Source organism: Camelus ferus, chromosome 19 (genome assembly GCF_009834535.1).
Source record: "Camelus ferus isolate YT-003-E chromosome 19, BCGSAC_Cfer_1.0, whole genome shotgun sequence".
NCBI lineage: Eukaryota > Metazoa > Chordata > Mammalia > Artiodactyla > Camelidae > Camelus > Camelus ferus.
In genome coordinates this window covers 31,318,029-31,345,944 of record NC_045714.1, presented here as the reverse complement: position 1 = coordinate 31,345,944, position 27,916 = coordinate 31,318,029, and the positions used below count along the sequence as shown (strand labels likewise).

The following is a 27,916-nucleotide window of genomic DNA, read 5'->3' as shown; positions in this document are numbered from 1 at the left end:
TGGTTGCCTGGGGTGACTGGGGCAGGTGGAGAGTGGCCTGAATATGAGAACCTGATAAAGGAGGCGGTTGGGGTTTGAGCTCTGGGTTGATTATTAACTTTATTATTATTTTTATAGGAGAGGCATGTTCCCAAACGAACTGTTTTCTGCCTCTGGGAATCGGCTAGTCTTGGGAAGTACAGTCTCTCCAGAGTCAACAAGGCCCCAGGTGTCCAATCACCAGAAATACAGAAAATAGAAAAGTATGATTAATACATATGATGGAGTCTTCAGCAAGGTAGGTAGGACTGTTTCCTTAAGCTGAATTACGGTCTTGGAGTTCTTGCTCTCTGCTTGTCAGGATCCAGGGATCCTTTCTCCTGCTGTGTGTGAGCTTGCATCCACCCCATTTTCTCTCTCTTTTATGTTTTTTAGACTTATATGTCAAATAGGAGTGAATAGGGTCTCACTGAGGACCTAAGGTGTCTGCTCATCTATGAGCCTTCACTATGACATCCCTTGGGGGCTATTGATTTGGGGGAGGAGACCACTCCCCATCACTGTAAGGATGGATTGTTTCTAAGGACATGGAATCTCATCAGAAGCCAAGGGACCCATCAGTGCAGGGGTTCATGCAGCATAGCTGCCCCTGCTGCCCCGAGCTACTGCTGCGTCTGTCCATGCCAAGCCTGGAGGTCCTTGCCGTAGGCCAAGTACATTCTCTCAACACCCAGTTCTTTAACACATAGGACCTGTATTGCTGCCCAGGGAAAACTTGCTGCAAACTATGCCCCAAATAGGAACTGTTTATGGCATTCAGGACCTTCCTGGTTCTTCAGCCAACCTCAGGAGCAACAGGGCTGCCTCCCTGTCCTGGGGTCTCCAGTGTCTTAAAGACTCGGACATACTGTAGTATGTCTGCATCCAGCTTCTCAGGATCCTGGAAAGCCCGTGGACTGTTTTTCCCTTTCTTCCCTTGTCTTAGCTGTATACTGTATTCTTGAGGCCATGGCCTCTAGATAAATATATTTGCTGCTCTATAGAGCGCCCATTTGTGCGTGGTTTAGTGCTAAGAATGATGTGGAACATGCCAACGGATACAGCAGCATGATTCTGGTGGCTGCATAATTTGGGCAAATTATTTAACCTCCCTTTGCCTGTTTCTCCAATTGTAAGATGGGAATAATAATAGGACCTAGTTTTTAGGGTACTGTGAAGGTTAGAAGACTGAGTTTTTGTGAAGTCACTGCCTTTACAATTCCAGACAAACACAAGATACTCCATACGTGGAAACTAGCTGTCAAGAAGTGAGTAAAGTAAGGAGTGAGTTTAGACTTAGCTGTGTAGAACCTCATATGGGATTTTGAGAATTTCCCCCACTGGAAAATAAATCCCTTAAGTGGGGCCTGTCCCTAGGAGGTTCATGTCAGGATTTCATGTTGGACCGAGCATGCATTTGAGTCTGACTCTGCGGTGAGCTGGGTCTGATGGCCCCATGCAGTTCTAGAGGAAGGACCAAGCTTTGCTAATCTGTTCAGTGTGGATGAACAAACACATCTAGCTGTTGATTCCTTGCTGAGATCGAATACATGAAGACCCTACATGTGAGGGAGCATTAGGCTGGAACACCCGCTCTGTGCCAGCCTTTGAAACCCTGCTTTCCTGACTCCTGGGTATCACAGCTGCCACTAATCTCCTTTTCATAATCTTAGTCTGCAGATTTATTACCTCCTGACTCCCCGCAGCCCCAGTGGAATAGCTTTATTGCTTCCTAACTGCATGATGGGAAAGGAGAATTCACTATATAGACTTTCTATAGCTAATTACAAATCCTTCCAGCACAGGGTATGCAAGGAGATTCTTAGCAGACTTACTCAGAATTGCCAAACCTTGGAAACAACACATACACCCATCAATGGGAGAATGGAGAAAAACAAATTGTGGCGTGTACATTCAATGGAATATAACTCAGCAATAAAAAGGGACATGCTGACACACACAGCTGTATGGATGGAGATTAAAAAAAATTTTGTTAAATAAAAATAGCCAGGCAGGAAAGAGTGCGTACTGTGTGATTCCATTTATATGAAAACTTGTTATAGTGGCAGAAATCAGAACAGAAGTTGCCTCTGATGGGGAGTGGTTTAAAGGCAAGGGCAACTGGAGAACGTTCTGGGGTGCAGAAAAAGTGCTATGTCCTGATCTGGGTGATATTTATATGAATTAAACTGCGGAATTCATTAAGGTATGGTCTCAAGGTTTGTGCATGCTACTACCTGTAAATCATACCTCAATAAAGTGCTCTCAGCAGTATTAAAAACTTTTATAATGGGGAAAACATGTTATGAGGGACATAAAAATGTTTAAAATGCTTTATCGGATGAGAAGCCTCTAAGAGTGAGAATTCCTATAGAATGTGTCTGGCCGTGTTACTAACTAGGATTTATTTCAGGGACTGATTAGCTCAGGACCTTTCGTTCCTTTCTCTTCCTTGTTTGGCAGCTGGTCTCCTGATGTCTCTGCTTTCTGGCACCTTAAGCAGAGCATTGGAGGAGAAATCAAAAGGGTGGAAATTTGCATCTGGAAGGCACCTGAGCATCCAGAAATGGACAGAGTTGTAGGTGGGTTTCCTAAGAGCAGGGTTGGAATTGAGGGTTCCTGAGGAAGTTATTTATTGAGGGAGAGGTCTTGGGGGAACCTGAGAAGAGTGAGGGAAGCTGGATGGGGCCGAGGGAGAAGCTGGGCAGAGATGTCAGCTGGTCTGGCGTCTCCCCTCAGCCTGATCCCGCGGAGGGCTCTGGAGCGTGAATGGCACCACAGGGTTGTCTCCCTGGTGGCTAGAGGCTTGTGCTTCAGACCCTGTGTCTGTCAGCCACTGAGGGGCTGCCCCACTGTGCACATGTGCTCGCATGTGTGGCAGGCAACCTGTAGGTATTTCCTGGTGACGCAGGTCCCGTCAGCTGAGGATGCTTTTCCTCAGATGAGAGCAGCTGTGAGCTGTGAGCTTTGAGCCGCCAACACTGACAGCAGCTGGGAGATGCGGACACCTAGTGGGTACAGGGGATCTGGGCACGGCACCGACAGCTCCCACGGCAGACACCCACCTGGTGCGGCAGGTGCTGGAGATAAACTGGCAGTGCCATTTCTGGTGATCACAAGGCAAAGGGGACCAGAGAACCCACATAGGAGGTCCACAGAGCCTCAGAGCACTGTGAGAAGATGCCATTGGCCAGGCACTTGCTTTGGAGAAAATGGGATATGCTGGCACCTGTTCGGAATTTGCAAAGTGACCTCTAAGAGGCAGGAAAGTTTTGCATTCCATGTACAGATGCCCAAAATACCCTGTACTTTTTCTTCACTGTATTTATCACAATTGCAATTAAATTCTAATTATTTCTGTGCGTACTTAATGTCATCTCCACAATACCGTAAAAGCCAGCAGGAGGCTCATGATATACAAGCACCTCTGAATATTGATGAAGGAATGTGTTTGGGAAGATGGAAGGAGGGTGTCTGTAGAGGTGGCATCTTAGATCAGTTGTTTTACTTACCTGGAATACCTTCTCTGTTGCCTGCACCAAACCGAGTCCGTTCTTTGGTGTCCAGTTCGTTACCCAACTCTGCTAGGTATCTTCATCCCAACTCACTGTGCACAGTGCCATTTAACACTTTAGATTATGTTAAGCCTGGGGACCTTGCTTTTCAAGTGGTTTTATGCATTTGTCTACAATCTCACTCATTACAGAAGGGGTTTGGTTGGAATTTCTTTGATGGTCAAGTTCATGTCTTGCTTTTGGTTTCTAGGATGCTTCTTTTCTTCTTCCATTCCTGCTACCTACAAAGCACTTCCCCCAACAATCATCACCTACTAAATCCTTCAAGGACCTGTTCATGGGCCATTCCTTTACCGATCGACCCAGCTGGAAATCATCTTTCTTGCCTCTCAATTCTACACTCCGAGGACACTAACTTTTGTCTCATTGCTTAGTACTTATTCCTGTTTAGGTCATAGGTCCTCTACGGGCCTGTTGGCTCCTTTATAGCAAGATGACATGTTGAACTTCTTAGTGCTGTATATACTGTAGATGCATTTTTATACTATTAACATAAATATACAGATATCAGACAATAAGTCAAAACTATAGGTCGACTTACAATAATAAGGGTAGAAATTGGACAGGAGGGAGGATGAATTCTTCCATTTTTTTGAAGTGACTCAAAATCAGTATTTAATCCTTGAAGAAGGAGGCAGAGGGAGAAGACAGATGGCAAAGGAGGAAGTACATCTGAGAGTCATCTTACTGCAGACTTACTGGGGTCAAGAGGGCCCCCACACGGGATGGAGTGTAGCCTCTCTGTGAATTTCCTTGTCTGTTTTCGTATCTGGTGGGTGATATATGCCAAACTTGGGTGATAGAGACCCTCTCCTGGAATTTCACCAGTCCCGCATTTTAGGGCAGTCCTTCCCAGAACTGAGTCCTGTGGTCTGTGGTCAGCAAGGCCCAGCCTGTCTTACTGGGTTTGGCGCAGATGCTGGTGATTGCGCCTTCAGCTTCGAAACAAGGGTTTCTAGTGCCAGTAATTCATATTAAACAGAACCCATTTCCTCTATAATGTGAGAGCACTTTCTTGATCACCCTTTCATCAAAACATATGTTTTTGACATGGCCTAGAACAGGATATGGAAATTTGGCCAATAATCAAATATGGGTTCAAAAGGAGATCCTTGATGGCTCCCTTTGAGCTGTGGGTGATGTCTAAAAATAGCACACTGATATGGCGCTTTTAAAATGCAACAAGTTGAGATTGCTGCTGAATTCTAGAAAGCAGTCATCTGATGTCATGAAGATGCTCCCCAGGTGAAGCGGGGCAGGGTGTGAGGGGTGGGCTTCTCTGTGGCGGTGAGCCCTGTTCTGCCGGATGTACGTCCCTCTCATAACCTCCCAGTGAGTTAGGAAGCCGGCTCACTTCCTTTAGTGTACAGTTCTAGAAACAGAGAGCATGCGCCTTACCTTGAACCTGATTTATACAGGGAAAACTTAATGCTACAAATACTAATTAAATAACTGTGCTAAATTGCTTACTCTGCTGGATCTAAAGATATACAGATAAAGCAAAGTGGTGAAGCAGAGAATTTATTGGTAGAATTAAGGAATTAGAAGGGATTAGAAGGGAACTAGCTATTACAAAACCCTCATTATAATGATGGTGGGGTGGGAGTGGAGGGAAAAGAAAATTAATATTGATTATATGATGCTTACACATCAGGCTTGTAGATTGTGTTCTCCCAAAAACTCTGTGTCGGAGAAGGTGGGAAGGAATATATGAAAAAAATTTTTTTTGTAATTGATTATAGTGGAGAGATTGTACCTTGGAGTCATTTGAATTCTCAGAAAATTCTCGTAAGATAGATGATACGCTTTCCATCTTAGAGAAGAAGAAAATGAAACTCAAGAGACATTAAATGGCATTGTGAGAAGTGGCTGAGCTGGGATTTGAACTGATCTGCCCATAAGTAAAGCCCTTGCTCCTTCCTTACCCACATATTTCAGATAAAGACATGAAAGTGCTGAGGGATGACGTGTTTCAGACAAACCTTCTGATCCATGGCTCAGTTGTCTTTCTCTTATTGCACATGGAACGTGCCCACAACAAGGGACTAGGAGGAAGCAGGCATCAGCAGACCAAGAGCACTGGCCCCCAATTCAGTTCTTCTTCCCAGATTACATGCCCTCAATCAGCCACTGTAATCCCAAACTTTCTCTTAGAACAAATTCCAGAGACCAACAGACATCACTTCTTTTTAAGGTGTTTCCAAAGTTGCCGGTGAGGCTATTAGGAATATTTTTTGCTTTGCTTAACCCTCTGTTGATTGGTAGAATTTTAATCTGTCCTTTTCTAAAGGGTTTGTGTTACCAGAAATCTGTTTCCAGCCTCCCTCCCTGTGTCCCCCCTCCTTTCTCTTCCTCATGTCTACTTTGGGTTCCTTGGGTTGGAGTTGGAATAATTTGCTCATTTTCTATTCAGAGCTGTTGAAAAAGAGGCAGTAATTATTCTCTAAAAAAACATCCACTGACTATTTGGAGGTACTTAGGGAATCCCCTTTCAGCTTTTATTAATACGAACCTTTTCCCTTAGAACTGGTTTTTCCGGATGGAGAAATCACGTGAGTCCAGACATGGTGTTATGTCTGGGAGGGTGTGTAGAGCAGGAGTGGGTGCAGAGGCTTCTCCAGCTGTGTTTGAGCACAGTGGGACCCGAATGTGCTTGGATGGAACCTGCATGGTGGTGGTGATAAACGCTGAAAGTCTTCGTGGCCCTGTGTACGTCTCAGATGGTCCTCTGCTCAGCCCAAGGGAGAAGCAAATTAGGCCAATGGCAGCTGTTAGGGAACCAATACACTTATTTGCCGTGATCAAGTGTGTTAATCTGGATTCTTGTCTCTAATTACAAGACGATGTGATCAGTGGAATTAGCACTGGCCTGAGACTCAGCACACTTGGTGACTAAATGTTACCAGGGAGAGTCTCTTCATGGCTTTCATTTCTTCTTTCTCTGCGGTGAACTGAAGAATTGGAGTAACAATCTCCAAGTGCTCACCCAGGATGAACAACCTGTATTTTGGAGGAATTTCTAGGAGGGGCATAGTATTGCTTATCCTGGATAAGCACAAAAGGTTGTGTTGCTTCATGGATTGGTGGGGAAATGACTGATATTTTATTGGAAAAAAATTCACCAGAGGAAGACAACATGGTGTATTGAACCAAGAATCAGCTGGCCCGAGATTGAATCCTGGCTTTGCCATTAACTCCCTGGGTGACTTTGGGTCTAAGTTTCCTCATTCCTTAGGTGACAGTTCAAATTCAGTGATCTCTTGAATGCCTGCTTTTGGTGCCTCTGTGTGCTAGTCATGGAGCTGAGGGCGGAAAGAATAGGATATGATTCCTGACTCTGGAAGTACAGTTTGTCTGGAAAGTAGTGAATAAGCCATTGTGATACTTAGATTAAGTGTTATCATAGAAGTGTGTTCACATGGATGGACTTGGAGGGTATGTTGCTAAGTAAAATAAGTCAGACAGAGAAAGACAAATACCGCATGATATTACTTATATGTGGAATTTGAAAAATACAACAAACTAGTGACTGTAACAAAAAAGAAAGAGATTCACAGATATAGACAAAGAACTAGTGGTTACCAATGGGGAGAGTGATGGGAGAGGGGGCAAGATGGGGGTAAGGGATTAAGAAGTACAAACTACCATGTATAAAATGAGCTACAAGGATATATATCCAGCACAGGGAACATAGCCACTGTTTTATAATAACTATACATGGAGTATAACCTTTAAAAATTGTGAATCACTATATTATACACCTGTAAGTTATATAATATCGTACATCAACTATACTTTAAAAGAAAAGGATATTCCAGGGGGAAGGGTATAGCTCAGTGGTAGAGTGTATGCTTAGCATGTATGAGGTCCTGGGTTCAATCCCAAGTACCTCCATTAAAAATAAATAGATAAATAAACCTCATTAGCTTCCCTCCAACAAACAAACAAAAACAGAAAAAGAGAAAGCCTTAAAAAAAAAGACTCAATGAGTAAGAAAAAAAAAAAAAAGGGATATTCAGATGCTATCCAAATGAGGAGTTAAGAATTTGTATGGGGTAGGAAAAAGGCCAAGGAAGACTACAGGAGTCAGATCTGGTCTAGTGCTTTCAGAGATGAGAGAATTAAAGGGAAGGACATTCCAGGCAGAGGGATGAGCAAAGACAGGGAAGGACAAGGAAATCTGGGGCAGTAACACAGGATGAGGTAAGGAGGTAAGGGGAGAGAAGGGAAGCAAGAGAAAGAAGGAAAGCAAATTAATTAGGAACTCTTGCAAGTATCCAAGGCAGAGGAGGTGAGAGCCTGCACAAAAGCCTTAGCAGAGGAAATGAAGGAGCAGGCTGGAAGCTAGGAATGATCTTATAGGTGGAATCAGAATGGGCTGCATACATAATGTGGGGCCCAGTGCAAAATAAAATTGAGGAGCTCCTTCTTAAAACACTAATTTCAAGACAGTGAGAACAGAGCAGTAAACCAGGTGAGGGCCCTGTGTGACTGCACAGATCTTGTGCCCCTGAAGCTGGCCTTGAGCAGAGGGGTGCTTACTTTATTTCCTTCTAGATTTGTTGTCATCAAAGTTGAAAAGACTGTTTAAAATTTATTTGTAAGAGTATACATTTTGGGGAGAGAGTCCATTTTGCAGGTCATTTTATTCTGTCCACTTTGCCATTTGTTTAGATTTTTATTGTATGTAATCTTCTTTTGGGTGGTCACACCATAAGTCCAAACAAGTGCCTCCAAGCCAGGCTGACTAGGATCTTCCACAGGTTTCCTGGAGGAAAGGTGTTCCTTAAGTCACACAGGAGAGCTGAAGTTTCTTATCTAGACAAAAAAGAAAGGAGAGAACAAGATAATGGAATAATTTTAAAATAGGGCCTTAGGATAGGGTGATATAAAACTGAGGTTGTTTAATCTGGAGGAGATAGTAGAGAAGGACTTTAATATGGTATTTGTATTAGTCAGCGATGCTATAGCAATGCTGTGTGACAAACAAAACCGTCCCCAAACTCAATGATATACCACAGCCATTAATTCTCATGCTCATGGGTCTGCAGGGGAGCTGTGGTGTTTAGTTGGTCTGAAGTGGGCTCAGATGAGTTACTCTACCACAGTGTTAGATCCAGGCTGGGAGTTGGGTTCAGATCTGCTCGATACGTATTTTTTTATGAAGGCTCAGGCTAAAGAGGCATGCCTACCCAGGGCATGATTTTCTCACAGCTGTCCCAGGAGTGTAGGAGCCCAAACCAAACTAGAAGCTTACCTAAGACCTCTGTTTGTGTCCTGTGAACATCCCATTGGTCAAGGCAAGTTGTATGGCAAACCAAAGTCACTAGGGAAAGGAAGTAAACTTCTGCCACAGAGGAATGAGAAAGAGAGTGAATATTTGCTGAATAAGCCAAAGTCTCACAGGATTCAAGAATCTGAATTTTTTTTTTTTTCCAACACAGGCTATTAAGGTTCGTTGCTGGACAGTTACACTGAGGATAAGACTGAAAGGGCCGGGGCACGAAGGGTTTTGGTTAGTTAAATGATACTTTCTGACAGGAGTGATTGCTGTTTGGTAGAGGGTGGGTGTTTCTGAAGATCTTAAAGGTAGGTTCATTCCAACTTTAAAAAAGTAATAGTTAATAATAATTATTTTTAAATAGGTGTCAAAATAACCCCATAAAAAACAAAAAATGCACCCCAGAATGTAAAGGTGCAAAATCAAATGTTATTGATGATATAATTACAAGATATTTCATGACCATGAAACCAAAGCTATACATACTTTTAAACAGCTGATTCTGATTAACGAAACAGAAAAATAAACCAACCTTTCTAGATTTAACGATAATGCCTGACTTGGTAATTCTCAGTGTTCTTCCCAGTTGTCTGTCCTAGTTTGGTTACAGTTCACTATGGAAAATGGAAAATGGGAAATATGCATTTCTGTTTAGCTGTGGTAGAGAGACATTGGGTTTTACCTGAAAAGCATCTGAGACTCACAGGAAGAATAAAGCTGTTTCCTAGTTGGCGTTTCTTAATCGCCTATTGAGAGAAGCAAAGCATGATCTCTTGCAGTTGAGGCTCTAGAATTTAGACAGGAAGGTTTGCTGTAATGTAGGGGAGTTGATTTGGAGGGTTTGGTAGCAGTGGAAAAAGTCAAAACAAAAGAATTAGTTCCATCGGAAATTGTTTCTTGGCCCAGATCCGGTGGAGTGAGCCACGAGGAAGGACCAGGCAGCGGAAGGCTGGACCCTTTCACCAGGAACATCCATCTAAAGACTTGGATTCCCTCACTTCTCTGCTGCCTTTGGGTCCCATGTCACCATTTTCTTCAAATCCAGGCGAAGCTAGATGCAGTGATACAACCTGGCCTCATGTTTGTGATTACTTTGCCTGTGTCTTCAAGGTAGTGCTTTCCCCAGAGTGATGTGTTCCCCAAGGACTTCCCCAGTTCATCTTGCTTCTCAGCAGATGTTGGCAACGACTTTGACAGGTGTTTCAAAATACTCAAACAATTTACTCCCTGCCTGCTTTAGTTCCTGCTTGTGATGCGTGACGTACGGGCTGCGTGCATTTGTGTTGTCAGTGGTGAAACGTGTTAACTAACTCTTACCTGAAACAGTTAAATAGATGAACTTTATGTGGAAGATAAAGCTGTTTTCATGCGATCCTGATTTTTATTTTTTCTTGCCGAGGCCCCGCTTGTCATCTTTGAGGAAGCAGTAGGTGGAGCTACAGGCTTTTTATCACGAAAGAATTTTTTCAGGAGCTGCCCATTGCTGGAATAACCTGAACAAGCACACATTTCCAAAAATAACAGAGGCATTTCCAAGTATTCCAGAAATATATGCAAGACTGTTTAGTCATTCATAATCACCGCTTTGCAAGGACTAGAGAGATTCTGTAGAAAATATTTCAGAAGCAGAAAGAAAGATTCATAGAATTCCTTGTATTTTTAGAGAAGAGATTCTTTAAAAAAATGAATTTGAGAGTGAGGGAGAGGCGCTTATTCTGTTCAATCATGTACCATTATTTTTTTTCCAGGTGGAGAAAAGGGCCCAGAGGGGTAACCGGGGGCGGAAAACAGCCTTTTCCATTTGCGTCAGAACTCCAGGTTGCTCTGCACTCCCCACTCCATGAACTTTTTTGAGGTTCTAAACTGTGGTTTCAATTTTCTCTGAATTACGGAGGGGTGGCCTAGGTTAAGTGATTCTGAGGAGGCCAGAAGGCACTTGTAACAGGTCACCCTCAAGGGCCATTCCCTTCATTGGGTACCCTCATGTTCTTGACTGTTTCCTTGAGATAGGATTGAAAAAACAGCTTTTCACCGCTATGAAAAAGGTAGATTTCTTTTCACGTAAAAATCACAAGTTCTGAGAAATGCTCTAATGTTTTTATTTATGTGTGTGTGCATATATATATAAATATATATATAATGTGTGTATATATATGTATATATACACACACACACACAAGATAAAATATGTATGTATATAGCTTATATAGTATTGGTTCCCTCTCTCTCTCTCTCTCTCTCTCTCTATATATATATATATATATATATATATATGTGTGTGTGTGTGTGTGTATGATTTTTGGGAATATCATGCTGAGAATCTGATGAAAGTAATGGATTGTAACCCCAGAAATAAAAACACAGATAAGCAAGCTTTCACATATAATTTATATAAATACATATATACATATAAATATATATACTTATGTATATGGAGATGAGAGAGATTTATTTTAAGGAGTTGGCTCATGTGACTGTGGGGTTTGGCAAGTCCAAGATTCACAGGGCAGGCGAGCTGGCTGGAAACCGTGGCATGATTTCTGTGTTACAGTCTTGGGGCAGAATTCCTTCTCTGGGAAACCTCGGTCTCTTCTCTCAAGGTCCTCAGTTGATGGGATGAGACCCACCCCCATTATGGAGGGTAATCTGCTTTACTTAAGGTCTACTGATGGTAAATGTTAGTTACATCTACAAAACACCTAGACTGGTGTTTGACCGAACAGTTGTGCACCATGGCCTGGCCATATTGATAGGGAAAATTAGCTATTCCAGGTCTGATTGCTGTGATTTGGTCTCCAAGGAGCTTCACAAAGAAATGATGAAAATTACCTTCAGCTCACTATTGCTCTGGGTGTTGTGCGAAGAGAAGGCTGTGTGAAGGATGATTGTGAGGGAAGTGTGAAGCTCTCGGTCCAGACTGCCTGCCCCACCCTCCCCCAGTGACAGTGAATTATGACACAAAATAGTGATGAGACAAAAAACGGAGACATTGCTAGGGATTGATGGATCAACGGTTGCAAACACCAGGCTGTCCTGCTTTCAAGGCTCTTCCTGATGCTGCTGCGGACAATGACTGGTAGCTGGGGGAAGCGGAGGCATCATGTCTTACGACAGCAGGCACTCTGGGACAGACTTAGCAATGCAGAAGCCAGCTGCTTCTTTTACGTTGTGCTCCTCACAACAGACACAGCAAACCTCTGATCTATAGATGAGGAAAAAGGCTCGTGGATTCGCCAACGGTTGAGCAGCTACCATATACTGGGCGGTGCTCTGGGTGCTAGGAGTATCCACGAGTGTGACTAGTACACACAAATTCGCTCATGCTTCTAATGTTCTAACGGGGATGACAGAAAATAAAATGAGTAAATAGACAAATAAAAAGTGAAAGTTGTGGTAAGTGATGGGAAGGAGACTAGTAAGTGGACTGAGATAGCATTTACGGGGGAAATGGTGGGAAAGATACTTTAGGTGTTTTATAAGGGAGCCTCCTATGGGGCGGGGGCCTGGGGATGATGTATAATCTGAGACTTAAATAAACTTAGTGGATTGGCTAAACCCTCCACTGGTAAGTCAGGGGTGCAGCTGGGATGCGTACCTAGGTTTTTCGGCTCCAATCTGTTAATCTTTATCCTAGTGTAGAAATTGTGTCCGCCAAAAAAGGTCTGGTATTCCTTCTCAAAATTGAGGGAGAATTGTGAATGTGTGCTCCGGGGCAGGTATACACGTGCAAATGAATATATGTTTCTGAGTCCCCAAGAGGAGGTGCTATGTTATCTTAAGCAACCTAGAGTGTTTCTATCACTCCTGTTAGGCAGTTCTTCCTCTCTGTGGCTTGATCTTTTCATGCTGCACCCGAAGTCTTCGTTTTGCTTTGTCCCCAGTTCACGTGGACAGACACGCTGGCTGCTGCCTTTTTGTGTAAGAGATGCTTGTCCTGCTCTCATTTGGATTAATGTATTGTGTGTCTTTAATTAGCATATCCTTCTGGATCTTATGCTCGGATTATTTCAAATTATCTTGTAGGCTCTATATAAATTGTGTGAATTGTCCTTGGGACAAGCCCAGAGGGTGCCGTTCACATGCAGGCGTCACAGATTGATATGATCACAATGACAGTATATTGGCAGGTGGTAAGAGTCTGGAGGGTCTAGGGGATGTTCTCTGTACTTTGCACAAAGCAGCCTTTCCAGCTAGAGGTGGCTGCATGTTTACCTGTCTTATCAATCTTCTTTCTTTCCAATCCAAAGACACTAAAGAAGATAAAAAGTGAGTTTATGCATCTTTTTTCTCCCCTTGGCACTTTGAAGGTACAGGGAGCGTATCTTACAGAGGGGCATTGTCCATTTTCCTTCTTTTTGCTGCTCATGACACTGGGTTTTTGTTTGGTGTCCAGTAACGGCCTGAAATTATTTGTGAAATATGGTTTATGGTGGTTTAGTATTTATTTGTGTTACTCGTTCCAGGCAATATGTTTACTTATATTAATGGTAATATGAACAGATGACATTTGGAAAGTACTCTCATCTGAGGGAGAGAGCAATACCTTAAACCATAAGAGGGATGTCAGGTCAGGGAGTCAGCATTGGGGAGAGGAGATACTGGACAGGTGGTGCTGTAGGTGCTTCTCAAAGATTCAACCGTTGTGTAGAGTTGAGTGAGCCAGGGACTTTCCAGTTCTTTGTTTGATAGGTCAGTGTCTTTACTGGAGGGAGTTCATTGTATTTTATTTACTCTCTGAAGCCCAAGTAGAAGATTTTAACTGAGGATATAATTTTAATCTGAGGGCAGGATTATAAGAGGGTTTTGATTCCTGGGAATGTGGCTTGGTCAAATCACAGCTGTACCACTTGTTTTTTGACTCTGGTCTTTGTTAACCTCCTCAAACCTCAGTTTCTTTAGCTATAAAGATGCAAATAATCATAATTCTTATCTCAGAAGATTGTTGTGAGGATTAAATTACATAATTCACATAAAGCATTTAGCACACTACCTGGCACTTAATAAATACTCCTTATTAAGGTTATGTATTTCTATAATGGTTGAAGTTTTTGAAACGTTTGTATTATTTTTATAATCCTAAGAATGAAGACTAGAAAATCAAAAAAGTAAAGTCTAGATTTTTTAAATTTGTTTTTTGTATTTTTTATTCTAGAAGAAAACATCTTGCATCTTGAAGTGTTCTTCATATTGAGGAGGAAATAACTCTGAACAATTACTTGAAACATTAAAGGTAGTAAGCCTAAAACAAAGAGTTAAGTTGTTGTGTCCTACAAATCGAATAGAGTAGTTTTATAACTTTGGTTAAGTTACACTAGGAGCCAGCTTTTCTTTTTTTGTGAAAACTTTAAATGAACTAATGGATTTTTTTCTGACCTGATGGAATTTGAAAATATGAAGCTTAAAGTATATTTAGGGAACCATGAATTGTCTCATTTATTTAGAGCAAAATGCTCATTGGAGGAGGACTTGCAGATAAAGCTGGAGAGAGAAGCTGAGCTGCAAGGGCTTTGCTTGCTTAAGTGGAAAGGTGTTGGACTCTCGCTGAGCCCGTGGAAAGCCAGCAAAGGTTTTGGAGGAGGGTGATTCAACCAGAGTGTGGAGGTGCCTGCTTTCAGCTCCACGTATAAGTTGAGTTGGATGAGGTGGTATCAAAGCAGGGGACGGCGGCAATGGGTTAGGCAAGAGGGAAGCAGAGTTTGAGTGAGGAGACTCTGAGAAGTTAAGAGTTGACATGAACACTTGGGAAAACTTTGGGTGGGGGTCAAAGGAGAGGGAGGGATGGACTTTGCTGCCATTAACAGAAAGTGAATTCTGGACAGTGTGGGATGGGCTTTGGAGACACTGTGTTCAGTATAGGTATTTAATAGCTTTTTTTTCTCTGAACATCTGTTGCATGAGTCTCTACCTTTTGGTTTTCATTTACCTTCTAGATTTTAAGTGTTTCAGAAAACATGTTTCTGATAACTTCAAGTCATCCATGTTTCTGGGCACACATCCATCGTGTCTATCCTGAATGACTGATTATTTAGAATCTTTACGTATTTGACGGCTTCCAAGTCTGAGGGAATGATCCGACCTTCCAGTTTCATCCTCATTCTTGTTCCTGAGACTGACAATAGATGGGCATTTCGATTGTTTTCCAATAAGCTTGTCATTTCAAATGGTATACTGTATTTACCATTACCTTTCACATACAGTTGGTGATCATTAAATGACTGGTTGAAGTGGTCATTTTTGTTTGGATGAATCGGCTTGATTTTATAATACATGTCTTATAATGGCTGACACATTACTGGGTTTAATCACTTAAAATAACTTCATCTAGTAGAAACTTGAGCTTATTCCTGAGTCTTTGTGACAAGTTAGCAACTTGACTTTTCTTTTTCGTTTTTTAAAGTGGGCACGTGCAGTCGATGTCACTCGGGCTTGCTAACATCTGGTTCTCCTTTCTTCCCTGGGCTGGGCATGCAGTAGACTAGGTTCCCAGTCCCTTGCAGTTAGGCAGGGCCAGGTGACTTGTTCTGGCCAACAAAATATGAGTGTAAGTGAAGTATATCGCTTTCAGTCCGTCTGCACTTCTCCTGTTTCTCTTCTCCTCTGTCTTTCTGATCATGGATACACCTTCATGTTAATGATGGCTTTCCCTCAGAAATCAAAGCAGAATGGATGGCTGAGGTACCTGTATGGAGGATGATTGCCCTGGAGGGTCACCTGGACTTGAAGTTTATTTTGTTTGAGTGATAAGCTTTTTGGTGTGAACAGCCGCTGAGATTTTTTTGTTTGTTTGTTTTGTTACTGCAGCATAACTTATCTTATCTAAACTATTACAATTAAAAACTAATGGTGTGCACGATGGACTTCTAGGCAATGGGGAACCACCTAGGAATTAGGAGGTTGTTGAGCAGCAAGCGGTGGTCGTATAAGTACAATCTCCAATCTCCAGGAGCTTTACCTCCCCCAGGAGAAATAAAATATATACTGTAACTAAAAAGAAATATGGAAGAATGAGATAAAATACACAGAACTAACCCTAACAGCCTAGAGGTCTAGCTACCTGTTGGGGATATGTGTTTGTAAGTGCTTATTTAACACGAGGGTGAAGCAGTTAAGGTAATATTTTTAAGGATACTTGAGTCAGGTTTTCTAGAAGGGTTTCCTGAAAAAAAATCTGCCCCAAGTTGAGGGGAAGAGACAGAACTTAAAGAAAATAATTTCATGTAATAGTTTTAAGGAAGTAGAAGACAAAGAAATATGGACTATCTTTTTATATAAAGAAGTTAAGGCAAAAATCATGCAATTTTAATATAAAATGAACGAACGTAATTGGAGTAAGGGAGGAAATAAGGGTAGAAAAATTGTCTAGCAGGGGTAAGGGAGATGAACAGGTTCCCTGGTGGCCAAGGCAAAGAGAGAAACACCATCAGTCCTCAGCAATGACAGTGTCCACAATATAAGAAACAAGCCAGTTGTTCAGAGAAGCAGAGACCATGAGGTCTGATGGAAATTCCTAACATGCGTCTGCAAAATTAAGGGAGTGTGATTTAGGGACTGTACATAGGTAGAAAAAAATCTTGGCAGTACAAGCCAGCTAGAGGAGGCTGAGAGCTACCACTCTAAACAAAAATAAAACATAAAAGCTGAGAAATCATCTACTTGCTGTATTCTTTAACCTAAAAATCATCCTGCAAGGGAACCCGTGATTTAATATTTCAAATATGTCAAGAAAATACAAGAACGTTTGGGGCAGGTAGTTTCTAGATACTGCGTCGGGCCTGTGTGGTGTTTTATTTGGGAAAAGGTGTTTGCGTTTTATTGCTGTTTCACTGTGTGTTTGCATGAATATATTGAGTAACTTTTGGTAACTCTGAAAGTATTCCATTGCAATACCTGATATGTTTGCTTTAAAACTCCTCTCCAACCTTAAGAAAGATATGCCAGTTGTAATCAAAGTATTTATCGTTAAGGATTAATAGACAGCAATGGTAGATGCTCTCAAAGGATCGACAGTTTACTGAGATGGTGAGATAATTTTATAGTTGGACCAAATGACCAGAGAGCTCTTTTATAGCTACTTAAATAAGTTAATATTGATTTTATGATGCTTTTTCTATTATTTTATAAGGGAAAGTAGTGAGAATATGAGGTGTTGGAGTCTGTTGCCCATTTTTATGAACTGGCCTGCTTGCTTATTTTATTAACTGTTTCCTGCTTTCCAAGGCAACTGGACAGACTGTTCATGGGCTGAGCACTAGGTCAGGAAACAAGTTTTCTTTTTCTTTTTTGGAAAAAAAAAAGAGGCAGAAATAAATCTAATGGACTTGGGACCCTAGCATCAATTTCTACATAATTTTGTCCTGAACTTGGATTATTTTATTTATCTGTTAACAGAGCCAGGTCTCTTGTTGCAATGCTAATTGGGGTCTCCCAGGTGAGCCTCAAAATATTTCTAGAAAGCCGTTTTTTTCCGCCTGTATTATACCCAGAACATTCTCAGTTGTGTTCTCTGCATGTTGCCCCAGCGTGTGCAACCCACAAAAAACTGTGACTGTGGCCCAGGTTACTGTGGCTGTGTAATTTTCCTTTTATGCATATCCTTGTGGGTCACTATGACCTGATTTAGCCATTGGCTTAACTATCCTGACTTCTGTAATTTTCTTAAGAGACTCCTTTAAAAAAATACTTCTGTTTTAGTTATACATCTCCTGCAATCAGGTTCCAATCCCTTGAAAATATGAGCCAATTGGCACCATTATGTGCTTAGATTTTTAGGTCCCAGATATTCAATTTCCTCCAAATTTTAAGATCTCAAGCCATGGTATCAGTTAATCTATATTTATACTACATCCTCTAACATGATTTCCTGCAAATGGTCTTGGCCTGGCAGATCTCCGTGCGAGCTGGGGGCAGGCCTCTGAGATGGAGGGTAAGTGACCTGGCCTGAAATTCACTGAATGCGGATGCATTGAGCTTCAGTGAAGCTAGATGCACCCAGACTGCTTTGCTGTCTAACATCAGGCCTTCCCAAAACATTTTTCCTTTTTCATTTATAAAGTGCTTAAAAAAAATCAGGTCTGGTGGGAAATTTTAGCTAAAGAATTTTTATTTTTAGGCTCTGTGTTCAACATGTCTTTTTTGGCAAAGCAAATAAAATTTCATCAGACAGGAGGGCACAGGGTTTACCCTTAGATGTACAGTGATTGCATTTCCAAATGTAAGGCTGATGCCCTGTGGGGGTATTTCAGATTGAGGGAGTGGACTAGAGCATCTTGGTCTGAAATCAATAGGCCCGCCCTCCCCTAACCTCCCTTTGTGAGACTCAGGCCAAGAAGAGGCCCATGTGCTCCAACTTTGAAAGCTAGAAATCAAGCTAACAAACCATTACAAATGAACATAATTTAGCTTCCTATCTTGACAGATGTATCTTCATCTTTATCTGGAAGGCAAGGTTTAAATTTAGACTGCTTAAAATCCTTGGATTCTCTGTTAAATTGTGCTGGCTGAGGACAGCTGACCTCAGCCCTGGGCCTTCAGCATCCAGCCTTCAGCCCTTTCTTTCCCACCTTGAGCTCCTGCACCAGTAGAGGCCTCTCACATGCAAGCCGGTGTGTATGCCACATACACCAGCTGTCCTCTGGCCACCTCTTGGACCCAGAGGGGCATGTATTAAGTCGCACATGCTGCCTGCAGGAGGGTGGGCTTGGCCAGTGAAGGCCCTGGAAGGGGGCTTGGGAGATTCTCGGGGCTTGGGGACTGGGGTGCAGTCTAGAAGGAGGGGTGTCAGATTGCTAGGGCTGCTCTAACAGAGGACCCCACACTGGGTGGCTTAAACCACAGACATATATTATCTCACAGTTCTCGAGGCTGAAGGTCTAAGATTTAGGTGTCAGCAAGGGCTGCTTGTTTCTGAAGGCTGTGAGAGAGACTCTGTTGCATCCTCTCCCCCAGCTCCTAGCCTTTGCAGGTTTGCTGGGAATCTTTGGCAATTCTTAGTTTGTAGATGTGTTACCTTGACCTCTGCCTTCATCCTCAAAATCCATTCTCCCTGTGTTCATGTCTGTGTCCAAATACCCACTTTTTACAAGAACACCAGTCATGTTTGCTTAGGGCCCATCCTAAGGACCTCATCCCAACTTGATCACATCAGCAGAGACCCTATTTCCAAATAAGATTGAGTGCTGGGGTGCTGGAGATAAGGACTTCAACAGACAGATTTTCGGAGGACACTTTTCAACCTATAACAGGATAAGTGTGGGCTCCCCGTGAGCACATCCCCTTGGCCTCATGGATTCTGTCCTATTGAGAAGATTTCACTGGACAAGATCCAGAGTGGGACCCTCTAAAACCTGGGGTCTGGGGTAGGGACCCCTCTAAGGGGAGTGCCGGGCATACATTCTTTTCTTATCACCAATATCTGCAGTCTTTGACATGGGAGCGCCAACAGTTTAAAAAGCGGTAGAAGAGGCATGAACTTTAACTTTCTCTGAATTTCCCCAAATTGACCAAATTAATGAAGGCTCTTCCCTCGCCTCTGAATAGTCCTTCCCATCTAGTCCACCCTATCAGTTCATGCCCTGTTCACCCCTGATTCCCATGACAACTTCTCACCCAGGTCATTTTATAGATTATGAGTGTCTGCTTTTTTCTACCCCAAAGTGTTGGTCCTTAGCACAGTGTCAGAGTTTGGCAAGTCTTCAGTAAAAATACGTCGATTCTCCAGGCCTCTGACCTTTGTTGATTGCACACTTAATGTATTAGCTTTGATTCTGGACAGTATGTTTCTAGTTTTGAGGACATTCAGGCCTTCGATGCTGTGTATGTGGGTTATTTCTGAGCCCGCATTTTAAAAATAATCCATGGCGGGAAGGAGGGGTATTCAATTCTGTGACTAAAAACAATCTCCTGGGAGCCAAAGAAACACACAGATAATGTTTATTCTCCCTGCTAAAAATAGGTGGGCTGGTATTTTTAGTCATTCCCCAAAATATGGTGTCTGGACTCAAATTCAGCTGTGGGTGCCCGTCTTTATGGGATCGAATGAGCCTGGTCATGTGGGGAGGAGCCGCTGGGGTGAGATGTTAGGAAAAAAAACGTTTCTAGGAGAGAAGCTGGTCCTTGCTACCAATTTAAGGTTTCCAGCTAATGAGGGTGTAGTTTAATTTCAAACATTTTTAGAGTTAAAAAAAACAAAAACAAAAACAAAAACAAAGCAACCTCAAGGAATTATCGAGAGCATAAAGACCAGCAGTTGTTACATCCCAGGCTGTAAAAATGAGCTACTTCTTTCCTTCAGATGAGGGCAAAAAGTGGTCTGGAATCACAACAAAATTAATTTGTTTGCTCGGGTATAAATTTAAAACGACTTACCTGATTTTTTTTTCTTCTGTAATTTGCCAGAGTTAATTCAGTCCCAATGGATTTGCTTTTTACCACCTTACTATAAAATCTGATTCAGTTTCATACAGTTTTTTTCCTCCACTAATCCCCTAACTGAATGTATGCGTTAAGAAAACACCAGGGCGATAGCACGTGTTTTTGTTATGTTTCTTGTACAGACTTTCTGGGACCCCAGGTGTGGGAGACGGAAGGGGGTTTTTCATGGGCACTTAAATAGTTTAAGAAATTTTTCCAGATCAACATGGTGATTCCCTCCTTCTTCTGTACAAGCCAATTTTGAGGGACTGTTTCTTTCCCAGGCCTTACACCTACCGAATTACCACTGGGGTTGAGATCAATTGTGAGGTTTGGAAGGGAGTGGAAAGAACCACACTTAGTGAAAAGGTGCTGAGGGTTGGATGCGTCAGACTTAAACATCAAAACAGAATATTCTTGTGCTGTATGACAAAGCCATCTTCCTTGTGTCACCAGCCTAAAACCAGGAATAGAAAGGCCGGGGGTTGCCTCCAAATCATAGGCTGTGTATGGGATTCAGATTAAACCCATCCCACAGCAGGGGTGTTCAGAAGACATTTAATGTGACGTTGAAAGTAGCAGAATGAGCAGCGTGGATGTCACCCAGTGTCCAGCATGCGCACTGTCCTGGTTGTGCGGGGGTGGGTGCGAGGGCAAGGGGGCATTCTCGCTGTGTGTGTGAGGATGGAGCAACGCATCTCTGTGTGTTATCTGGAGCCCACTTGAAGATTCACGTTGTGACTGTGGGTGAGATCAATATCACACTATATTCCTTGTGTAGAAATTAGAAAATCAAGCCCTTGTTTACAAAATCATGCCATCTCTTCATATGTTATAGTTTGGTAACACTGGGACAGGGGGAATCTATGCCCAAAGGACCATGTGACTGAAAACAAAAAGAAAGAAATGCCATATAGGGCATGACCTCTAAATGCCATGTCATCTCCCAAGCAGATGAGACTTTTAAAGATTTTTAAAATGATTTTTAAAGGCCTTTAACTCCATTCTCAGTTACTTCCTTGTCTGTAGTGAACCACTTCCGATCTCTCATGATGGAAATTATGAGCATGTTGAGGGGTCGTTGTATTGTATTTTCCAGACTAAATTTTTAAAAAAGCACACTCTTCATGTTATGACCATTCTGAGATTATTGACCAAATTTTTGGAGCCATCATTTTCTTTTCAAACTCCATAAACAATTTCTTTTCTTTTTGATTTCGTGGAACTAAGCATCTCAGAATCACCCACTCTAGTGTCAAGATGGGGACCCTGAAGGCAGGTCACACAGGAAGTTAGTGGCAAACTTGGGAACCTACATGTATAGCCATTTTTCAAGCTTCACTGGGGACCCCAACAAGGCCTTATCTATCTAGCAATTTTCTATCACTTGTAATTAAAATCTAAAGTGCTGAGATTTCTCTCTGCTTGATATTCTCCACCCAATTTTCTGCGAGGAGCTTGCGGATTTTTGTGGACTCCTGGGGCTTGTCTGGCTACCTCCCCGGACAGACCTGGACACAGCCCTGTGTGTGTCTGTCGCACTCAGCAGGGCAGCACACGGCAGGGTCCTGCTGTGATTTCACAGTCCTGCCTTTCTTCTCGGGCATCCAGGCTGGGAGATATATATATACCATTACCACATCATTCACAGCTTCCTGTCAGCAGGCCAAGAATCACATCACCGTATCCCACACTCACATTAGCACGAATAATTTAAATCAACATTTCTGTTGGGCTGCACTGGGGGATACTGTTGTTTGGGAAGTCGGGTGCATCTCCAGGGCCGGCTGACAGTGGTAGGTTTTTCTTACCCTTGGTGGGCTCAAGTGCTTGTCTAAATACAGCCCCTTCACACTGCCTTGTTGTCTCGACCCAGCAGGCAGCGATTTTGGCTTACTACATCACAGCTTCTCGTGTCAACAAAGCCTTGTCTCTGCAGTTTTCCTAGTGTTAGCCCGAGGGGTGTCTGTGAGTGTGTTTGGTAGGAAAGTTTTCCTCCCTGATGGAAGAAAGGGAGAACAGAAATAAGCCACAGAGTTCTCTAGAAATGCCCAGGACTCATTCAGATTTCACTGTGAGGTTGCATGCTCTTCTTCCTCCCAGAATCTCCTGAGACCTTATGTTGGCGTATCCTGATGTAGCCCAGACATGTGCAAGAACCTCTAACTCGGGCAACCAGCTAGAATGCAATCCAAATCTAAATACTCTTCTAGTCTCCTTGGCGCCTTTCAGTAAGAACAACAATGCGCGCATACAGAGCTTCTCTCCTCTCCTGGTGCTTCCATCCTTACATTCTTTCAGATTTGGGATGTGACTTTTGAAAAAGATAATGCCAAGTGCAATGATAGGCATATTACTAATGGACATGCAAGACAAAGAATGAACACCTTGGGGAAACTTACAGGGTAGACTAGAATAAAGACAGACTTGATGTTAGAAAATTGCTTTCTGAAGATGCAGGTAGAATGAATGATCATCAGACATTCCACTGACTGGCATGCTATGCTTCCTGCCCATATACAGCTATGAGTATTTAGGTCATTGCACAGGCTATTGGTCCCAAATCTTCAGTCCTCGGTAGTAATATTCATTTACATGGTATCCTTGCCAGGTCTCATGGTGGGCAGAGTGGGTTCCCCAGTGCCTTGATTTTACACTTGGCCATTTTGCTTGTTTGGTCAATGGGATATTAACTAATGTGAGGTTTAAGATGGAATTGGCCTGATGGCCTTCCTTTTGCACTTTCGCCAAAGAACATCCCTACCTCCCAGCTCCAGTCTTTTTCCCAAGAGGGTGAGAAATATGGAGTAGACCTAAAACAAGCTTTGACCTGAAGCCAAGTGCAGCTGAGTGCAGCCTAGATCAGCTCAACTCAAGCCAACCTGCAGACGCATGGGTAAGAAGTAAATGCCTGTTATGTGCCACTGAGATTTTTGTGTTTCTTTGTTATGTAGCAACAGCTGACTTTTATATAAGAGGACTACCATTCTACCATTATTATTAACTTCATTTTATAACAACCCAGGTTGCCTGCTTCCTTACTGCTATTCAAATGGTTCCAACTTTGGTCAGCAAGTACCTTTTCAAATTGTCTCTTGAGTCTTTCTGATATTGCTTTGATAGTCTTTGTGCTTTCTTGCTTTCTGGAATGATCTGCTTTCCCTTAAGCAGAGGATTCTGAACACTAAGGGAAAATACCTCCCTAAGAGCAGAGAACACACTGAGTTTCCGAGACAACAAACCCGAATTGAAACTCCAGGCTGCCCCAGTGCATGCTCCCATCTCTTCATTATATTTGAACAAATTGCATGTTCAAGAAGATACGAATCCATTTGGGGAGGAGTCATCAACAAAGCATAGCTCTGTGACATGCATATAACATCAACTCTGTGCATAAACTGTCAGTACAAGAGGAGGCAGTGAACACTCAGCACAAACAAATCCTGGTTGAATGCTCCTTGTCTCCGAGATGTCTTCTCCCGCTGGCCAAGTCATATGATTCTTTTCTGCATTTCCATGTCCTCCAGGGTACATCTTTCCTAACTCATCATATGGTTCCAAGTTTTGAATTTATTTGCTCATTACCTCACCAGACTCTAAGATCCTGGAAGGCTGGGGTTGTGATTTTTACTTCTGCTCTTTAGTAAATAACACAGTACTTGGAGCATGTCAGGCACAGATAAAAATTTGAGTAAAAAACTGCAATTGACACCTGTTTAGACAGTAAAAAACAAGTCATAGAATTTTTTATTCTTTGACTGGATTCCCCTCCCAAAAGTGAATTGTTGAGTTAAGGAAATTCTGTAGGTCAAGGCTGTCTAATAGAAATACAATGCAAGTCACACATGTAATTTAAAATTTTCTAGTAGCCACATTTTAAAAAAGTAAAAAGAAATTGGTAAAATTAATTTCAACTATATATTTTATTTAATTTAGTATGTCCCAAATATTATCATTTCAAAAATATTAATAAGATTTTTTACATCTCCTTGTCACACTAAATCTATGGAATTGGTGAGATTTTCCTACTTAGAGTACATTTCAATTTGGGCCCTAAATTTATATCAGAAATATGTGATCTGTGCTTTGAGTTTATAAAACTTATGGTTGAAAAGTAGATTCACATACCAGGTTATTCTAAATATAATAAAAAGTTTTCCAAGAATTGAGTTGATCATAGTTTTAAAATTTTCATTTAAATAAATTAAAATAAAAATGAAAACTCAGTTTCTCAGTCGTACCAGTCATATTTCAAGGCTTAATAGCTCCATGTTGTGTTGGATAGTGCATTTCAAGGTAATGTGGATCCCAAGTCATGAGATTTGTGGACAAAGATGAGTCTTTGCCATAGAATTAATCAACCAGTTTTTTTTTTCTTTGTGTGTTAGTTTTTTGTTATTAGTTTCTGTTTATTAATGTTGCTGTATTCAGGGAATCAGATTAATCCTATTTGTCCATTAAACTGCAGACATAGTTCATGCATAAAGAAAAGCTTTTTTTTTCCCTGGGAAAAATGGGTCAGATTCTTGATTTTGCTCATGGGGCTGAATTTAGTCACTTTGCCTGCTGCAAGTGATACACTTTTTTTTTTAAGCTGTCCTGTGGGGACCTGAGTGTTTTTTCAGCTTGCAGCTGCACTATTGTTAGGTCAACAATTAGCCTAGTCTTCTGAGGTGCATAACAAATATACCAGCTCCCAGGAAGCAAATGGTGCCAGGACAAACTTAATGCCAATTAGGTAGAATCTCTTTTAATGTGTCCTTTTGTGTACTTGTGATAAGAGAGGGCTGTAAAAAATGTGGCATACTTAAATATCATATTTTTTCAAAAACATTTTTAAAGACGAGGATAAGGGAATTGGAATTCTTCTGTTTCATGTTTACTGAGAAAAGGTCCAAACTGGAAAACTAGAAAGGTCTTAGAACTGAACCTTGTGAGTGTAGTCGAATGTAAGCATTAATCAAAGTCTACCACTTTTCATGATTCCAGGTGTCCACAAGTAGGACAAAGCAAGGAACTCAGAGACAATTTAAAACAAAGAGGCCAATATATGAAAAGCCCACAGCTAACATTGTAATCATTGGTGGAAAACTGAGAGCTTTTCCTCTAAGATCGGGAGTAAGACAAGGATGTCTACTCTTGCCACTTCTGTCCAACATAATATTGGAAGAACTGGCCAGTGCAGCTAGGGAAGAAAAAGAAGTAAAATGCATTTGAATTGGAAAAAAGGAAGTAAAATTATCTCCTCACAGATTACATGATCTTAAATGTAGAAAACCATAGAAATTCTGAAAAGAAAAAAAGCTGTTAGAACTAATAAATGATTTCTTCGAGTTGCAGGATACAAAATCAAAATACGAAAGTCAGTTGCATTTTTATAGCAACTAACAATGTATCATCTGCAAAGGAAATTAAGAAAACAATCCGATTTGTAATAGAGATTGTATATAAGAATATACTTAACTATAAAGGTGAAAGACTTGTATACTGAAAACTATAAAGCAGTGCTTAAAGAAACTAAAGATTACACAAATAAATGAAAAGACATCTCATGTTCATGGATAGGAAGACTTAGTTTTGTTAAAATGTCCATTCTACGCTCAGTGCTCAACAAACTGAATCAATCCTATCAAAATCCCAGTGGCTTTTTTTTTTTAAACTGAAATAGGAAAAACAATTCTCAAATTTATATGGGATCACAGAGGATCCTGAATAACCAAAACTATCTTGAGAAAGAAGGAAAAAGCTAGATACCTCACTCTTAAGATTTCAAAATATTACAAAGATACATAATCAAAACAGTATGGTGCTGGCATAAAGACAGACAAGGTTCAAGGGAGGGGGGGAGAATCTCCACCTTTTAATGGAAACAAAAGTCTCTTTATTCTCTAAGCAAGGGATACCATAGACTTTCAGGACGTGAAGCCTGGTTTTGTCCCCTTAACCACTCTTATTTTTGTGGGGTGGGATGGAGCGATTTGTGAGGAAAAAATACCATTGATTTCTCACTCTAACAAGCCTACAAGAAAAAAGTTAATTTCTCCATTAAGTAATCCTGCCACTTTGACTAAAGGAATTAAAACCGTCTCTTGGTGGAGGTGAAGGATATGATTAAAGGTAAATATTCCAGTTATCTATGGCAACATAACAAACTGTACCAAAACTTAGTGAAATAACATTTATTTTATGATTATCTTGTGATTTTTGTGGGTCAGGCATTGGAGTGGACCCACCAGAGTGATTCTTTAGCTCCATGTGGTGTTGAGCAGAATCACTTTGTGGAATCCAGCCAGTGGCTGGTCTTCCTGGAAGGTCCGAGATGGCTCCACTGACACACCTGTGCCTTGGCAGGGATGTCTGGAGGGCTGGGTTCAGCAGGGTCCCTCTCTCTTCCCATGTGATCTCAGGGCTTCTTGACAGACCACGTGAAGACTTTGCAGCTCATTGCTTCCATAGTCTACTGACGAAAGCAGTCACAGGCTGCATTCAGATTCCAGGGGACTAAGGAACAGACTTCACTTCAAGATGGGGGAAAGACAAGTTTACTTTTCAGCAGAGTGCATGGAAGGGGAGACATTGTTGCAGGCATTTTTGGAAAAGAAAATCTGTCATTATAGGCAACAGAAAGGTCATGAGGTAGAAAACAAGGGCAACTGTGCCTTATAAAATAAAATAATAAAAAAAGAAAAACTGTGCCTTGAATACCAGCATCACTGACTCCAGACTAAGTACAACTGATTGTTTGACTCAAAGTGTTAAGACAGTTTGCTAGAAGGAATTAGGGCTGCTGAGTTCCTTCTTTTCGGACCGATCTCACTGGGTACCTTTAGTTCATTTATTGATTGGAACCTGTTATTCTTTTTAGGGCTCCAAGATGCAGAATTTGACTTAGTGGTTTACCTACTGTTTCATCTCACTCTGTTTAGTTTTGGCATGAAAAGTTTCATCCAGCCATCCACACACCCCCCCATCCATCCCTTCATCCATTTGATTCAGTATTAAGTTAGTATCTACTATGTACCAGACACTGTTTTCAGTAGTGGAGTTAGAGACTTGAGTAGTCCAGGCAAAATTCCTGGGCATATGGAGTTTATATCCTCCATATTTCTCAGTTGGAAAGCAGCTCAGAACAAGGCAGAGGGTCAGTTACGACTAATGAGAATTGGGAATAGAAAAAGAATGTCTGTAAGACGCTAATGGTATGAGAAGAAATACTTCCCTCTTAACCAGCACATAAACACATCGGGGGAAGCCCATTTCTTTATGCACATGTGGGGAAAATAAAATCTATTGGTGAATGTTGAGGAAAACTCTTCTGGAAGACTGGAATTACTTTAAATTTACCAGGAGACTGTAAATGAAGTTCAGTGTTATGTGCATTGGGTCAGAAAAGAGAAAAAGACCAGGAAGTCCCAAGGAGCTATGATTATCGGTCTTGGTGACCTTAGAACCTTCTCATTCTCCTGGCTGCTGGGAAGCTGTGAGATGTGAAATGCTTCTCATCTTATGCTGTACTAATTACAGAAACTTCAGTATGAAAGAGGAAGGTAAAGATGATTCATAATTTCACTATCCAAAGATGATCTCCACAAATATTTTGATTTATTCTCAGTTTCTTTCTAAATAGCCATAC

General features: G+C 41.6%; 1 long non-coding RNA gene across 1 annotated transcript in view; it reads left to right on the top strand.

Moving 5' to 3' along the window:
* LOC116657958 overlaps positions 1-27,916 on the top strand; it is a 324,795-nt gene that overhangs the window by 21,968 nt on the left and 274,911 nt on the right. Inside the window, exon 3 of the long non-coding RNA XR_004313144.1 lies at positions 118-277. This is a non-coding gene — a long non-coding RNA (uncharacterized LOC116657958). The remainder of the gene's footprint in view (positions 1-117; positions 278-27,916) is intronic.